This window comes from Triticum dicoccoides, chromosome 3A (assembly GCF_002162155.2).
Source record: "Triticum dicoccoides isolate Atlit2015 ecotype Zavitan chromosome 3A, WEW_v2.0, whole genome shotgun sequence".
Taxonomy (NCBI): Eukaryota; Viridiplantae; Streptophyta; class Magnoliopsida; order Poales; family Poaceae; genus Triticum; species Triticum dicoccoides.
The window spans coordinates 343,938,151-343,955,588 of record NC_041384.1 but is presented as its reverse complement, the minus strand read 5'-3'; the positions used below and the strand labels follow the sequence as shown (position 1 = coordinate 343,955,588).

General features: G+C 43.1%; 1 pseudogene; it reads right to left on the bottom strand.

Moving 5' to 3' along the window:
* Positions 1-4,857: 4,857 nt before the first annotated feature.
* Positions 4,858-17,211, bottom strand: LOC119272274 (annotated as a pseudogene).
* Positions 17,212-17,438: the final 227 nt, after the last annotated feature.

Here is a 17,438-nt window from a genome sequence, read left to right as displayed (position 1 = left end):
GTTTTCCTTGTAATGGGAGAAGTGCTTAGCTTTGGGTTCAATCTTGTGGTGTCCTTTCCCAGTGACAGTAGGGGCAGCAAGGCACGTATTGTATTGTTTCCATCGAGGATAAAAAAGATGGGTTTTCATCATATTGCTTGAGTTAATTCCTCTACATCATGTCATCTTACTTAATGTGTTACTCTGTTCTTCATCAACTTAATACTCTAGAAGTAGGCAGGAGTCGGTCAATATGTGGAGTAACAGTAGTAGATGCAGAATTGTTTCGGTCTACTTGACATGGACGTGATGCCTATATTTCATAATCATTGCCTTTGATATCGTCATAACTTTGCACTTTTCTATCAATTGCTCGGTAGTAATTTGTTCACCCACCGTATTATTTGCTATCTTGAGAGAAGCCTCTAGTGAAACCTATGGCACCGGGGTCTATTTTCCATCATATAAGTTTTCGATCTACAATATTAGTTTCCGATCTACTATTTTTGCAATCTTTTACTTTCTGATCTATAAACCAAAACCCAAAAATATTTACTTTACCGATTGTTTAGTTTCATCTATCTCTGTCAGTCCCACTTTTGCAAGTAACTATGAAGGGATTGACAACACCTTTATCGCATTGGGTGCAAGTTGTTTGATTTTTTGTGTAGATATTAGGTGATTTGCGCGTTGTCTCCTACTGGATTGATACCTTGGTTCTCAAATTGAGGGAAATACTTATCTCTACTTTGCTGCATCACCCTTTCCTGTTCAAGGGAAAAACCAATGCAAGCTCAAGAAGTAGCAGGAAGAATTTCTGGCGTCGTTGCCGTGGAGATTTACACGAACTCAAGGAATACCATGTACCCATCATAAACTCTCATCTCTTACATTACATTATTCGCCATTTCCGTCTCGTTTTCCTCTCCCCCACTTCTAAAACGATTTTCGAAAAGATACGCCTTTTCTTCGCCCCTCTTCTGTTCATCTTCTTTGTTTGCTTTTTTGTGCTCATGCATTTGATCGTTTGGCTTGCTTTTATGGCTAGTCCTCCCATCATTGTCAGCACTCCCGATAATGAAGTCCTCAATTTTAAACAAAGGGAGGGTGAAAATTTAAAAGATGCTTGGTATAGAATTTTCAATGCTCAGAATAGATGTACTAGAAAGCAATCTAATGTCGTTCTTCTTTGCAATTTTTATGTGGCGTTACTCCTTGGAATATAGATTTTCTAGATACCATTACCGAGGGGAATTTCTTGGGGAGCCATACTTTTGATTCTTACAATGCCATGATAGATTTGTTAGGCCCACCGCCTCTTTTGATCAATGGAACTGTTTTAACCTTGGAACATGTGATGCAAAGGCTTGGTATTATTGAGAATAAAATGGCTACCATGGAGTTGATTGAAATTTTGGATAAAAAGATTCATAATCAGATTACTCAATATGGATCTAAAGTAGGAGTTACTTTAAAGAATCTTAAAGAAAAGGAACCCGTAGTTAATGAAAAGATAGATCAAGATTCTACTTGAATTGGCAAACTAGAAGACATTATTACCAACTTGGGTTCCGCTTATTCCTCCGTTAAAACCACTCAAAATCTTCCTCCTAAGACTGCCAAGTTTATTTACGTTCCTAGGAATAAGGGTGAATCTTCTAGTAAAGAAAATGAAGATCTAAAAACAATAAGTGTTCACCCCAAATTTTTCGATATTAAAGGAACCGATTGCCATGAGTGAATTTCTTGATTTCTTGCCTAGGCGTTTGATCATTGATAAAACCAAAGAATCTCCTAAGGATTACAAGTGTGCAATTGAAGAATTGCATACCAAATATGACAATACCTAGATCAATTCATGTTTTTATGCCTAGCTAGGGGAGTTAAACAATAGCGCTTGTTGGGAGGCAACCCAATTTTATTTTTGTTCTTGATTTTTTGTTCCTGTTTTGCAATAAATAATTCATCTAGCCTCTGGTTAGATGTTGTTTTGTGTTTTAATTAGTGTTTGTGCCAAGTAAGACCTTTAGGATGGCTTACGGTGATAGTTGATTTGATCTTGCTGAAAAACAGAAATTTTTGTGCTCAGGAAAACAATTCCCATTTCTAACAGAAGCGTGATAAAATACTGATTCATTTTGCAGAAGATTAATATACAAATTTCTTATGTTTTCCTAATCTTTCAGAATTTTTGGAGTTACTTAAGTATTAGAGAGTTGCAGATTACTACAGACTGTTCTGTTTTTGACAGATTCTGTTTTTCTATGTGTTGTTTGCTTATTTTGATGAATCTATGGGTAGTATCAGGGGGTACGAACCATAGAAAAGTTGGAATACAGTAGATATTACACCAATATAAGTAAATAATGAGTTCACAATAGTACCAAAAGTGGTGATTTATTTTCTTATACTAACGGAGCTTATGAGATTTTCTGTTGAGTTTTGTGTTGTGAAGTTTTCAAGTTTTGGGTGAGGATTTGATGGAGTATGGAATAAGGAGTGGCAAGAGCCTAATCTTGGGGATGCCCAAGGCACCCCAAGGTAATATTCAACGACAACAAATAGCCTAAGCTTGGGGATGCCCCAGAAGGCATCCCCTCTTTCGTCTTCGTCTATCGGTAACTTTACTTGAGGCTATATTTTTATTCACCACATGATATGTGTTTTGCTTGGAGCGTCTTGTATGATATGAGTCTTTGCTTTTTAGTTTTCCACAATCATCCTTTCTGTACACACCTCTTTGAGAGGGACACACATGAATCGTGATTTATTAGAATACTCTATGTGCTTCACTTATATCTTTTGAGCTAGGCAATTTTTCTCTAGTGCTTCACTTATATCTTTTTAGAGCACGGCGGTGGCTTTATTTTATAGAAATTATTGAGCTCTCATACTTCACTTATATTATTTTGAGAGTCTCTAAACAAAAAGGTGATGTTCTTTGGTTAAAATTTAGTCCTAATATGATAGGCATCCAAGAGGGATATAATAAAAACTTCATATAAAGTGCATTGAATACTATAAGAAGTTTGATTCCTTATGATTGTTTTGATATATAAAGATGGTGATATTAGAGTCGTGCTAGTGAGTAATTGTGAATTTGAGAAATACTTGTGTTAAGGTTTTTGAGTCCCGTAGCATGCACGTATGGTGAACCGTTATGTAACGTAGTTGGAGCATGAGGTATTTTTTGATTGTCTTCCTTATGAGTGGCGGTTGGGGACGAGCGATGGTCTTTTCCTACCAATCTATTATGACGCCCGGATAATTAGGCCACATTAATTACCTGCTAATGGGGCCATGTCACCACGATCACTGTTGTTAATCTCCCGATGATTCAATCCCGTTCAAATTCAAAATTCAAAATCAAGGCAAACATTAAAACTAAAATGTTAAAAATGGAACAAATAAATCCTAAGTAATAATGGTGGAGAAACCACACTTTTATAAAATGTGTAAATACTCTAAAATGAGAAAAACAAATATTAAACTAATTTATTTGGGAGCCCAAGTTATTCTGGCATTAGAGTAAGTAGTAACACTATTTTAGGAACTAATTTAGTATTTTATAAAATATAGTAAATAGAAAGTGAAATAAAACAGTAAAAAGAAAATAGATAAAAGAAAAACAAACCAAAAAATAAATAAAAAGAAAGCCCTCCCACTGGGCCACGGCCCAGCTGGCCTCTGGACCCACGAGGCCGGTCCTGTTGGCCCAGCCACCCCCACCTGCGCGCTAACCCTAGCTCGTCGTTCGCCTCCACCTGCACTACCCCCCACTTCCCCCCGATCCCCATCTCTCCCCTCGTCTCCCTCCACCTCATGCCGCATGCATCGTGCCTGGGAGAGGAGCTCCCTGCGCCTGATCCCCTCCCCAACCACGACGCCTCCGCCATGTCTCCCTCTGCTTCTCCTGCTGCAGAGCACCGCCGCCACCGCGAGTGCCCCCCTCCACCGTCACGTCTCCTCTGCCCCGTCCATCGTCTTCCTTCCTATAGCACCGCCCCAGGAAAGGAGTGCCGCGCCGCGTGGCCCACCAACATCGCCATGTTCCCCGCTCCGTCGACGCCGCCCCATCCCACGGCCTCCTCCTCGCGGCTCCTCTTCGTCAGCACCTCTACTTCGCCCTCGCGCCTACCAGGCCGTCTGGCTGCCGGACCTCGCCGGCAGGATCCCGCCGGCCTCCTCGAGCGCTTCCCCGACACGCCTCGAGCTCGCCCCTACGCTCCATGCGAGCAACCACCACGGTTCATCTTCTTCCCCCTATTTTCCCTTCTTCTTAGACGTCGTAGTGTTGTGCACGCCTTCCCCGTGCTCAAGCCAACCGTGCAGCCGCACGCCCGAGCTCTGCCCCGCCACCCGTGCTCCACTGCCTCTTGCCACGCCGACCCTCACCAAGCCGCAGCAGCCTGCCCGCGCAGCCCGTGCTCGCTGACTGCCTCGCGTTGCCCCGCCACACCGACTCCGGTAGCCGCCCGCGCCACCGCAGATGTCGACTCCGGCAAAGTTCGGCCACCCCGTGACCACCGGTCGACGTGGCCGACCACCAGCTACCCATCGGTCCCCTTCGCGCATCAAACCAGCGCCCGTAGCGCAAGCCCGGCGGGTTCCCGTGTTGCTACCGTCGCCGACGCACTGTAATTCCTCACTGGCGTTAACCATGACGATGTGGACATCATTAACCCCTCAACCAAATCCCTGACAGCCACTGACATCGGACCCCATAGTCCTAATTAATCTCACTTGTTTTATTTAAAAGTCTATTAAACAAATCACTCAATGACACTTGGGCCCCACTAGGCCCTTTGACCAGTCAAACTGCTGACTGGGACTAGCCCAATCAATGGCAGGTGGGACCCCGTGGCCCACTTTGACCAGTCACAGGGACCAGCCAACTGCTGACTGAGCAGTCAACTGGGACCCACAATCAGCCTCACATACAAATAGCTGGGTACACTAGCCGTGTAGCCATAGCAATTTCACTTATTTTTCTTGAAAGTGCGTTATATCGACCAGAGGGGGTGAATAGGCGATTTTTATGAATTCTTCATTGAGGAATTTCAGGGTGAGGAAATTCCTGTGTGAAGAACTACTTGCAGTGGAATAAGTACTCAGAAGTAAACATAATAGTCCATGAGCATGGTCTTCATGATGAAATGAAAACAAGCACAGAGTACAGGAAGTGTAAACACAGGATAAAGACAAACAGGCTGAAGAAATTGAACTGAGGAAATAGAGAAAGTCTTCCGTCAAAGTCTTCAAACAGATATGAACAAGCACACAACACAGAAATGAGGAAATGAAAGGGTTGAGGAAATGGAACCAGGTAGCTTGCTGAAGACAATGATTTGGTAGACCAGTTCCAACTGCTGTGATAGTTGTACGTCTGGTTAGGGCGGCTAGGTATTTAAACCTGAGGACACACAGTCCCGGACACCCAGTCCTGAACACGCAGCTCGGGACACTTAGTCCTCACCGTATTTCCCTTGAGCTAAGGTCACACAGACCTCACCCAATTCCTCGTGGTAAGTCTTCAGGTGACTTCCAAACCTTCACAGACTCGGTCACTCGGCGATCCACAATTTCCTCTTGGATGCTCTAGACCATGACTCCTAACTATCTAGAAGATGCATAGTCTTCAAAGGTAACAAGCGTCGGATACACGCAAGATCAATCTCTTCAGTGATGCTTAATCACTTTGGGTTTGTAGGTGTTTGGGTTTGGGTTTTCCTCACTTGATGATTTTCACTCAACGTCCTCGGAGGATGGGATGCTCTCAAATGACAAGTGTAAGTTTCTCTCGGAGCAGCCAACCAGCTAGTGGTTGTAGGGGGCGGCTATTTATAGCCTAGGGAGCAGCCCGACATGATAAGACATAAATGCCCTTCAATGATATGACCGTTAGTTGGGTAGATATTTTGGGACAGCTGGCACATAGCACATCAACGGTCGGAATTTTGAGTATCAAATTCCTCAGGGCTATCATGTTCCTCACTATGTAGAAAATCCGCACTGGCGAATTCCTAAATCCTCGGTCAGAACAAATTCCTCAAAGACCGGAAGAACTTCATCTCTGTCTCTGAAGAAATTGACTGAACTATATGAGATTTCCAATGGCTTCACTCGAAGGGATTGGTAGGTGTAGGATTTGAGTTGAGCATCACTTGGAAAATTTTCCTGAGTATTTCACCCCCTTTAACAGTACGGTGTTTCCTATGACTCAAGAAAGAGAAAATGAAACTAAGAAAACAAAAGTCTTCATGCTTCATGTTCCTCGAATGAATACCAAGTCTTCAGGATCACACCAATTTCTTCACATTCAAAGTCTTCAAAAAGTCTTCAGAGATCTTCAAAAATCCAAAGTCTTCAGTCGAAGAACTTCATTTTTAGGGGTCGACTTTCTCTGTAAATATCAAACTCCTCATAGACTTATAGACCTGTGTACACTCACAAACGCATTAGTCCCTTAACCTATAAGTCTTCAATACACCAAAGTCACTCAGGGGCACTAGATGCACTTACAATCTCCCCCTTTTTGGTGATGGATGACAATATAGGTTGAGTTTTCAACGGGGATAAACATATGAAGTGTAAATACTGAAGTTGAGGAATTTGATTGCAATATATATAAGAACTCCCCCTGAAGATGTGCATAGTGAGGAATTTGCTTTTGAAGCAATGCACACTTTGAAGAGTAGAATCATGGAGATCTCCCCCTATATCTTGTAATTCATACACGCATTTAACATATAATATGAAGAATTTGAAAAGCATGATGAAATATGGTGACTGATGTAATTCAGCATGCGTGCATTAACATTAATGAGGAATAAGCATGCAGAAAAACTCAGCAAAAGTATCAGACCACCATAGAGTTTAGGTTTAAAACTCAATCCAGCAAAGTCTTCAAAAGAACGAGAGTTGTAACTTAGAAAAAATGCCCAATAAGTAGACCCGTTTGAAGACTAACTCAAATTTCTCCCCCTTTGTCACCAAATGGCCAAAAGGGATGAAAAATGAGGACTAACGCCCCTGAAGAATATCAAGTTGATGGAGGAGCGCCCGCGTTGTTGGGGTCATTTGTTGTTGTTGTTGTGCCCGCCGCAATGTCGTCCAAGTCTTCAAACTCATCGGTGTCACGGGATGAAGAACATGAGCTGGCCACCAAGGAAGGAACTTTGACTTTCTTGAATTTCTTCGCTGGAGGTGCAGACCAATCAATGTTCTCCTTGAGACCCATTTTCTTCAGATCTTCTTCACCATACAGATGTGATAAGATAGACCAGGTGCGACCGAAAACTTCATGGAGGTAGTAATGGTTTTTCTTCACTGCATTATGTGTAGTAGTCATGTTGTGAAGAAGAGAACCAAACTGACGCTTAACCCATTTATGGTTTCGAATCCACCTTCTGGTGAAGACTAAGAAGCAGCTCATGGTCAGTCATCACCCTGGGAGTTGTGGCTTGAGGATTTGGCTTGGACGCATGTGCAACAGAATCATGAGTGACAGAGTCATCATTGGTGGAATAAGATGTAGCTTTGCAAAACTGACCATCCAATGGATGAATGCCTTCATCAATGACAGCAGGTGTCTTGCCCTTTTCATCAGCTGAGGAATAAGTCTGCTTGAGGACTTCAATTGGGGGCAGGTAGCTGAGGTGATTCTGAAAGTCAGCCTTGTAGTTTAGTGAATACCTTGTTCTGAGGAATCTCATAATCCAAGGAGCATAAGGCTTCAACTCAAATGGAGAGAGTGCAACATTTGCCAGAGTCCTCATGAAGAAATCATGATAATTGACAGAAATGCCATGGATGATGTTGAATAGCAGATTCTTCATGATGCCAACAATTTCCTCATCAGACGAGTCATGGCCTTTGATAGGACTCATTGTCCTCGTCAGAATGCGATAGACTGTTCTGGGCACATATAACAATTCCTTCACTAGGAATTTGGTCCTTGGCGCTTGACCGGGCTTCAGGGGCTTCATGAGCACTTGCATGTAATGGGCAATGAGTTCAGGCTCCTGGTACAGACAGCGAGCTCCTTCAAGGGGTGGACTGATGGGCAGGGCGTGAAGTAATTCAGAGGCTAGTGCTTTATGATGAGTGTTATCAGTCATCCAGTCCAATACCCAATTGTTGATATCATAAGGATCACCTGTGATGTGTAGTGTAGCGTAGAACTGAAGAATAAGCTCTTCATTCCAATCAACAATATCAGAGGAAAAGTCGAGGAGGCCTGCGTCATGGAGCACACTAAGGACAGGAGAGAAGCAAGGTAGTGATTCCATGTCCACGTGAGGAATATGCTCATGGTAGAAGACTTTATCCTTGTCGAAGAGCAGTGAAGAATAGAAATTGGCCTGGATGGCAGTCCAGAAGCGCTTCCTCCTAAGACTAGCAAAGTCATAAGGATTGTAGTCTGTGAAGAATACATGCTTGCCAAAGAAGTCACCAGCCTTGAATTTTTGTTTCTTTGTGAAGGGATCCTTTGGCTTGGGGTGAGGAGTGTCCGTCAATTGCATCACAACCTCAGGGATCTCGATCTCAGGTTCTGCAGGCTGAGGAATTTCAGGTTCTTCTTTAGTGGCAGCCTGGGACTTCAATTCTTCATGTACATTTTCTTCAGCACTAGTGGCTGGAATCTCTTCATGGATAGACAGTGTGGCATGAGGTTCTTCAGATCCCATTTGTACTTCAGTGGTGACAGGGGACTGAGGAATTTGTTGTAGGGGTGTGAACAAAGGAGAATTGGGATGCTGACTTTCCCAAAAGTCGTCGTTCAACACTGGATTTGTGCATCCAATGTCCACATCTCCGTCTTCATTCATTTCTTAAACGCCGGCCTCTTCAGCACTGAACTAAGGCGTGGGCGATGGGACTATTGGGGTTGAAGGGATTGCATCCCCTTCAATTTCTTCATCCAACTGCTTTGAGAAAGAAGCAGAAGGAATGTATTCATCGGATCCACATGGGATCACGTATTCTTCATCAAAAGGAACAAGGTCCTTTGATGGCATAGATGAGACAGGAACAACATCAATTGGATTTTCAAATGAGCTGGTCAGTGGCTTTATTTTCTTCGGAGCTGAAGAATCTGATGCATTTGATGCCTTCCTTTTCTTCATAGCTGCACGCTCTGCAGCCTTGGTCTTCTTCACATCTGATGCAGATGGAAGGATCAGAGATGGTGTAGGCGCAAGAGGAGTAGAGGAATTTGGTTCATGATCTTCAGGCACAACTGATGCAGTTGCCCTAGCTTCTTCATTTTCTTCAGGCGCGACACTAGTGGTTGCCCTGGCAATTTCTTCAGCGGCTGGAATGCAGTCATCAGCCCTGGTACTAGCATTTTCTTCAGCAGCCTGAGTGTCATCAACGGTGCTGGCATTTTCTTCAGTAGGCTGAGCAGATGCGTCAGCCTGAGGATTTTCTTGTTGCGTTGGGGCTGCAACATTGGAAGTGAACTGTTCGGTTAGTTTCACAAAACGGACCTTGGCTCCCAGCCAATCAGTGCGGTATGCGTCAAATTCATCACTGAGTTTCTTGATCTCAGATTGAATAGTGACAAATTCTTCAGTTGTCATAGAGACAACATTTTTCTTCTGGAAGCGCTCCTTTTTGTACTGCGCTTTCTTCAACTGCCTGGCCTTTTCAAACTTCCATTTTTCTTCCTGAATGAAGTGAGTCAACATATGACTTTGGCCAGGAGTCAACTTGAAGTCAGGCATAGGAGTGTTGGGGTCCTTGTGCCAGAGATCAATGTACTCAAGGATCAATTTTGGATCCAAAAGCAGAGGCACACTTGTGCCTTTGGCTCTAGTGGCCCTGAGTTGCCTGTCTCTGATGATTTTAGCAAGTTCTTCATCATCAGCTTCGTCTTCATCAGACGGCACTTGAAAGCCGACTTGCTTCTTGTGAGGACTTGGTCGAGAGCCTCGTCCAGCAGTGGCCTTTGTCTTCAGCAGAGAGGGGCCAGTTGATGAATTTGGTGCAGCTGAAGAACTAGCAGAAGGTCCTGAGGCAATAGAGATGCCTGTTGTCCTTTGGCACGTGGCGAGATGCACATGTGATGAGGATTTTGACGGAGGAGCTGAGGACTTTGGAGGAGCTGGTGCGACTTGAGGAATTGGCCGTGAGGGCTTTGAAGAATCTGGCCGCGAGGGCATTGCTGAGGAACTTGGCCGTGAGGGCATTGAGGATGAAGCACTTGGCTTATGAGTCGGCTTCTTTGGCATGGCCTTCTTTGGCTTGCTTGTAGAGGCCTCAGCAGTGGTAGTAGTAGCAGCAGAGTCTTCATTAAATTTCCTCACTGCTTCCTTAGCTACTCTGGCTAGCTTGCCCTGGCGCTTGGCCCATTCATCAAGATAATCCTCACCACGCTTGAGGCTGGTGGGATCAGCTACTTGGCCAGGTGCCAACGGAGGTCTTGGGCATGGAGGATTAAGAGCGAATTTCTTAATATACTTGGGAGTAACATATCTGTATTCTCTCCATTCCCATGCCCATCTCCTCTCTATCCTTTGGATGCGCACTTTGCGCTCATTCTTAGTTTCCTTTCCATGGGTGGCCTCATCAGGAGTGCAATAATCCTTGTATATGTCCTTAGGAATTTCAAACGCAGTGTTGACTTCCAGCTTCTTTCCTCCCTTCTGAGGTTTCTTGCCATCTGCCATTTTCTTCAGCTGAGGGTTTTGAACGATTGAGTTCTCTGAAGAGGTATGCAACTTTTCTTCGAGGAACGCTACAAATGAGTTAAGTTGATGAGAACCTAATGATTCAGCAGCAGACATGTGTACCTATGAACAGAGCATAGTTGCAAGGAATTTGGAGAGGTCATATGCGTTCTCAGAAGATTTTGCAATAAGAACATGTTTGAGGAATTTGACTGGATGAATCTTGAGGAATTTCACTAAGCGTTCTTTGACTTAGGTTCCGTACTTGTACAGATTTGAAAATCCACACAATTGAGGAATCTTGAAGAAAAATGTTGCTTAGAGAAACAGATCAAGAACCGATGATATGTGAGGTGTCCACTATGTGAGGATTTGAAGAAAACACCTTTTGAAGATTTGAAGAAAAACATCCAAATCAACAAGGGTAGTAAAAGTAAATTTTAATTACCCTGGACAAAGAACACAACGAACTAGGAAGTGTAGATTTGAAGCTCGTCGGTTCAGATCTTCCACGCCCTAACTTGGCTGAGGAAGACAACTACGGCGGCGGCGGAGTGAAGAAATCCGTGTCCAGCGTGAGTACGACGGCGACGAGGTCGAGACAGTGAAGCTCTAACTCATCGGCGATGATGGAAGTAGCAGCGGTGCTAGGGTTTGTGAGCTTGAGCGAGGGAGGGAGGTCGAGCGTTGTAAAAGTGAAGTGAGGAAGGGAGAGGAGTATTTATAGCCGAAGTGAAAAACTGCTCGCCCGAGGAAATAGGACGAACATGCCCCTAACCCTTCTCATTCGCGTGACATGTGTCACCCACGTACTGAGAGGTGACGATCGTGTGTGATCGTGGGTGAATAGGATAAGTATTATCGTAGAATGTGTAACAGTTTGAGCGACAAAGGCCGAAAATTCAGATAAGATAAGTTTAAAGTTCCGTTCGCAATTTCTTTAGCTGACAAGGACACAGTGAAGATTTTGAACGAGTTTCTAATAGAACGCACATGAAGAATTTTTGAATAGACTGGGTTGAGTTTAGCATAGAGGGGGAAAGGGTCCAATCACATTCACTTAGCAGAACAAGCAACTTGAAGAATTAGTAATAAGTGAATGTTGTGGACGACATAAACTCATATATATATATAGCCAACGAAGAAAAATGATGGAAGTGGTGAAGACAATGCAAGTTGAAAAACAACAGAGGAATTTCAAAGCTGAGGAAAACTCAAATTGAAGATTTTCAACTTTTGGTGGTGGCTTGACCCACCGTATAAGAATGATGATTTCAGACACCGCGTACAATTGTCGTAGGGTTCTGAGAATCAAATTCTTCTTTAATTTCTTTACACTTAGAGTGTTATTCTTCACTGATTGAAGAAAAACGTTTCTTCATGTGTTGCACATCTAAGTCATCAATTTTGCATAAGTGTTAGGATGAGAGTCCTTTTCAAAGAACATTCGAAGATTCTAGGATATTTAACTCACACCGCAACTTGCTAAATCTCTTCTCATCCAAGGGCTTAGTGAAGATATCGGCTAGCTATTCTTTAGTCTTCACATTCTCAATAGAGATGTTGCCCTTCAACACATTATCACGAAGAAAATGATGACGAATCTGAATGTGCTTTGTCTTCGAGTGCTGAACTGGGTTATGAGAAATCTTGATGGCACTCTCATTGTCACAGTAGAGTGGCACATTCTTCACGTTGACACCGTAGTCCTTGAGAGTTTGCTTCATCCATAATAGTTGAGCACAGCAAGAACCAGTAGCAATGTACTCGGCTTCAGCAGTAGACAGTGATACGCAGTTCTGTTTCTTCGAGGACCAACAGACCAAGGATCGTCCGAGGAAATGGCATGTACCAGATGTTGACTTGCAGTCCACATGATCACCAGCATAGTCAGAGTCTGAATATCCAATGAGATCAAAAGCTAAGCCCTTGGGATACCATAATCCAAGTGTTGGTGTGTGAACTAGATATCGAAGAATATGCTTCACAGCCTTATGGTGTGATTCCTTCGGTGTAGCTTGAAATCGGGCACACATGCAAACACTAAGCATAATATCTGGCCTAGATGCACATAAGTACAATAAAGAACCAATCATGGAGTGGTATACCTTTTGATCAAAGTCAATACCATTTTCATCAGTGCATAGATGGCCATTTGTGGGCATAGGGAATTTGACTCCTTTGCAATCTTGCATGCCGAATTTCCTCAGTACATCCTTGAGGTATTTCTCCTGAGATATGAATATGCCATTGCGCTGTTGACGAATCTGAAGACCTAAGAAGAATTTCAATTCTCCCATCATAGACATTTGATATTCTTCACTCATCATATAGGAAAATTCATCACTGCAACGTTGGTCAGTACAGCCAAAAATGATATCATCAACATAAATTTGGCACACAAACAGTTCACCATCATAAGATTCAGTGAAAAGAGTTGGGTCAAATGAACCGGGTTTGAAGCCTTTCTTCATGAGGAATTCCTTCAAAGTATCATACAATGCCCGTGGGGCCTGCTTGAGGCCATAGAGGGCCTTATTGAGTCTGAAAACTTTGTCAGGATGCTTTGGATATTCAAAACCTGGGGCTGAGCAACATATACTTCTTCCTCAAGCTTATCATTGAGGAATGCACTTTTCACATCCATTTGATATAAGATGATATCATGATGGTTAGCATACACAAGTAATATGCGAATAGCTTCAATTCTAGCAACAGGTGCAAAAGTTTTATCGAAATCAATTCCTTCAACCTGTGTGTAGCCTTGAGCTACAAGCCGTGCCTTATTCCTCACCACAAGGCCATTTTCATCTTGCTTGTTGCGGTAGATCCACTTTGTGACGATGATGTTGTGCTTGCGAGGATCTGGACGTTTGACCAGTTCCCAGACGTTGTTGAGCTCGAATTGATGTAATTCCTCTTGCATAGCTTGAATCCACTCAGGCTCCAGAAATGCTTCATCTACCTTAGTGGGCTCCGTGATAGAGACGAAAGCAAAGTGCCCACAAAAGTTAGATAAATGTGAAGCTCTTGGGCGTGTGAGAGGACCTGGAATGTTGATGTCGCTGATGATTTTCTCAATTTGCACTTCATTTGCATCACGAGGATGAGCGGGTTGTCTTTGAGGAATTTGATCAGCATTTTCTTCAGCACCATTTTCCTCAGGTGCATCAGCATGACGTTCTTCATGTTCTGGAATGACTTCTTCAGCAGATTCTTTGGTAGGAATGACATCCTCAGTAGCCTTGAACTTAATAGATTCCTCAAGAGGTATTTCATCTGTCACAGGAGGTAGGTGCTCTCTTTGCGAGCCATTAGTCTCATCGAACCGCACATCTATAGTTTCAACAACCTTGTGGTGATAGGTGTTGAAGACTCTGTAGGTGTGAGAGTCCTTGCCATAATCGAGCATAAAACCTTCATGTGCTTTTGGTGCGAATTTAGAATTGTGATGAGGATTTCTAATCCAACATTTTGCACCGAAGACTTTGAAATAACTCACATTGGGTTTCTTGTCGGTGAGGAGTTCATATGCAGTCTTTTTGAAGAATTTGTGAAGATATACCCTGTTGATGATGTGGCACGCAGTATCAATTGCCTCAGGCCAAAAGCGAGGAGGCGTCTTGTACTCATCAAGCATAGTGCGGGCCATCTCAACAAGAGTCCTGTTCTTGCGCTCCACGACGCCATTTTTCTGAGTATAAGGAGCAGATAACTCATGAGTAATACCAAGTTCATCAAGATAGTCATCAAGACCAGTGTTCTTGAACTCAGTTCCATTATCACTTCTGTTGTGCTTGATCTTCACACCAAAGTTGGTTGAGGCCCTCGAGGAAAATTGTTTGAAGACTTCCTGCACTTCAGTTTTGTAAGTGATGATATGCACCCATGTATATCGAGAATAATCATCAACAATGACAAAGCCATATAAAGATGCAGCATTAGTAAATGTGGCATAGTGAGTAGGGCCAAAGAGATCCATGTGAAGCAATTCAAATGGTCGAGTTAGTCATGATAATCTTCGCTGGATGCTTGGCCTTGGTCATCTTTCCAGCTTCATAGGCTCCGCATAAGTGATCCTTGAGGAATTTGACACTCTCAATGCCAATGACATGCTTCTTCTTCACGAGCATGTGCAGATTCCTCATGCCAGCATGACCAAGTCGTCGATGCCATAGCCAGCCTTCTGAAGCTTTTGCAAGTAGACATGTAGTAGGTTGTGGTCCTGTAGAGAAATCAACAATATACAAATCTCCTCTCCTAAAGCCTTCGAAGACTTTGGAATTGTTAGCTCCCATGATCACAACACAATGATACTTGCCAAATACAACAACCATATCAAGATCACAAAGCATTGTGACAGACATGAGGTTGAACCCTAAGGACTCGACTTGCATGACTTTGTCCATGTGTCGATCCTTTGAGATTGCAACCTTACCTAGACCCACACCTTGCTTTTGCCTTTGTCAGCGTAGGTGATATGCTTTAGATGTGATGGAGATAAAGCAAAGTCCATCAATAAGCTCCTGTCACCAGTCATGTGATTTGTACATCCACTATCGAGGACCCACTCAGTGGCTTTGGGTTGATCATCCTGCAGATGAATTAGTGCAACTTACGAACTCATATACTTCAACAGTGAAGAATATGGTATCAATTTCACCAGATCAATTTCATCAAGCACTAGAACAGATAAAGCAGTATGAGGACGTGAGAAATGAAAATTCATTTCTTCGTGATTAGCTTGCGTCCTTTCAAGCAAATTCAGGTCTCCAGCAAATTCTTCAGACGATTAAGTTCGTCTGGAGACCTGACCCTGCATAAGAGATTAGTTCTTTTTCTTCACCACCCACATCTGAAGGGGTGCCAAAGAGTTCATCATTCTGCGAGCTCCATAAGAGAAAGGTGGCATAGATGCCAATCCACTTCGTTTCACATAAGAGGGGTTAGGGTAACCATAGGAGTAAGCAGAGCAATTCTTCGAGGACTTATGAACATAATGATTTGAAGAATAATGCACATATCCATAATCCTTAGATCTTCCCTGCGAAACAGACGGGTTAGCATGATGATGTTCATATGAGGACTTTGATCCTTTTGAGGAATTAGATCCATGTGAGGAGTTTGGTCCGTATGAGGAATTGGATCCATATGAAGAATTTGGTCCATATGAAGAATTTGATCTAGGGTTCCTATTCTTCACAGGTGGTGTCATGATGACATTCACCTGAAGATTTTCAAGGCACCTTTTGGGAAACCATATTTTCTTCATAGTAGAACCGTCCCTGCAGTTAGTGCCAACATATCTAGCAAATACTTCACCATTATGATTTTTGAAGAGTTTATAATTGGAGACAAATGACTCATCAGAAGAATATGAAGATTCACATGTAAAGCCAGATAAAGAAGATGGATCCACTGAAGGTCCCTTTGCAGCAACCTATGAGGTTTTGTGATACTGCTCAGGTTTCCAGTAGGTCCCATCCGCATTAAGTTTCCTCTCAAAGGCATTACCCTCTTTCCAAGGGTTCCTGTTGAGGATCTACTTTTTAAGCATGTCACAAAGATCCTGATGCCCATTGAGGCTTTTGTACATGCCTGTCATATACAATTCCTTTAGCCCTGCATCATCAGTGATACTGGCAATGTCCTCAGATGACGAATTAGTGATAGCAGAGATAGATGAAGAATTTGCAACAATGGAAGCATTTGAGCATTCAGGTGAAGAATTTGCAGTTTCATGTTCAATGCACTTCAAACATGGAGGAACAAATTCATCCTGAGTAGCGCTGATCTATTGAGCAAGTAATGAATCATGCTCCTTCTGAAGATCTTCATAACTCACTCTTAACTACTCAAGATCTTGCTTTCTTTGAAGAAATTCATAAGAAAGCTTCTCATGATCAGATAGGAGAGTGTTATGATGACCTTGGAGATTGTCAAACTTGGACTGGAGTCCCTGAAGACTTTCAGCCAAAGCTTTGGAATGATCCATTTCTTCACCCAACATATCGTCGCTCTCATTTAGCATGTTTTGAACTTTTTCCAAAGCTCTTTGTTGTTTAGTGGCAAGGGAAGCAAGTTTGACATAACTGGGTCCAAATTCATCACCAGATTCATCATAACTTGACTCAGATAAGTAGCGATCAATTACCTTGGCACCTTTTGCCATAAGGCATGGTGCAGAGGATGATGATTCTAGATTGAAAGTCATAGCCTTGCGCGATTCCATGAATTCTTCGAACCAGGGTTCATGGTGAGATCGATGACCTTCATAGACCTCAGAGAGTCGGTCCCAGATGAGTTTTGCATGGCTGAGATGCATAACGTTCCTGAACTGATTTTGTGACAAGCTGGAGCAGATGATGTCCTTTGGCGTGAGGTTGAGAAGTGTGTGTTTGCGAATATCATCAGCCTCCGCCATCTTGCATAGGTCAGTAAGACCAATCTCGGTGACGGTCCAGAGTTCGTTGTTCATCGTCATGAGACTCTTCTTCATCATGGCCTTCCACTTGGGATAATCATGACCGTCAAAGATGGGGCAAGTCACAGTCTTCATTCCTGTGGTCGACATAACTAAAACTCCGGGCGGTTAAACCAAAATCACAAAGAACAAGGGAGTACCTTGCTCTGTTACCAATTGAATGTGCATTATATCGACTAGAGGGGGGTGAATAGGCATTTTTATGAATTCTTCACCGAGGAATTTCAGGGTGAGGAAATTCCTGAGTGAAGAACTACCTGTAGCGGAATAAGTACTCAGAAGTAAACATAACAGTGCATGAG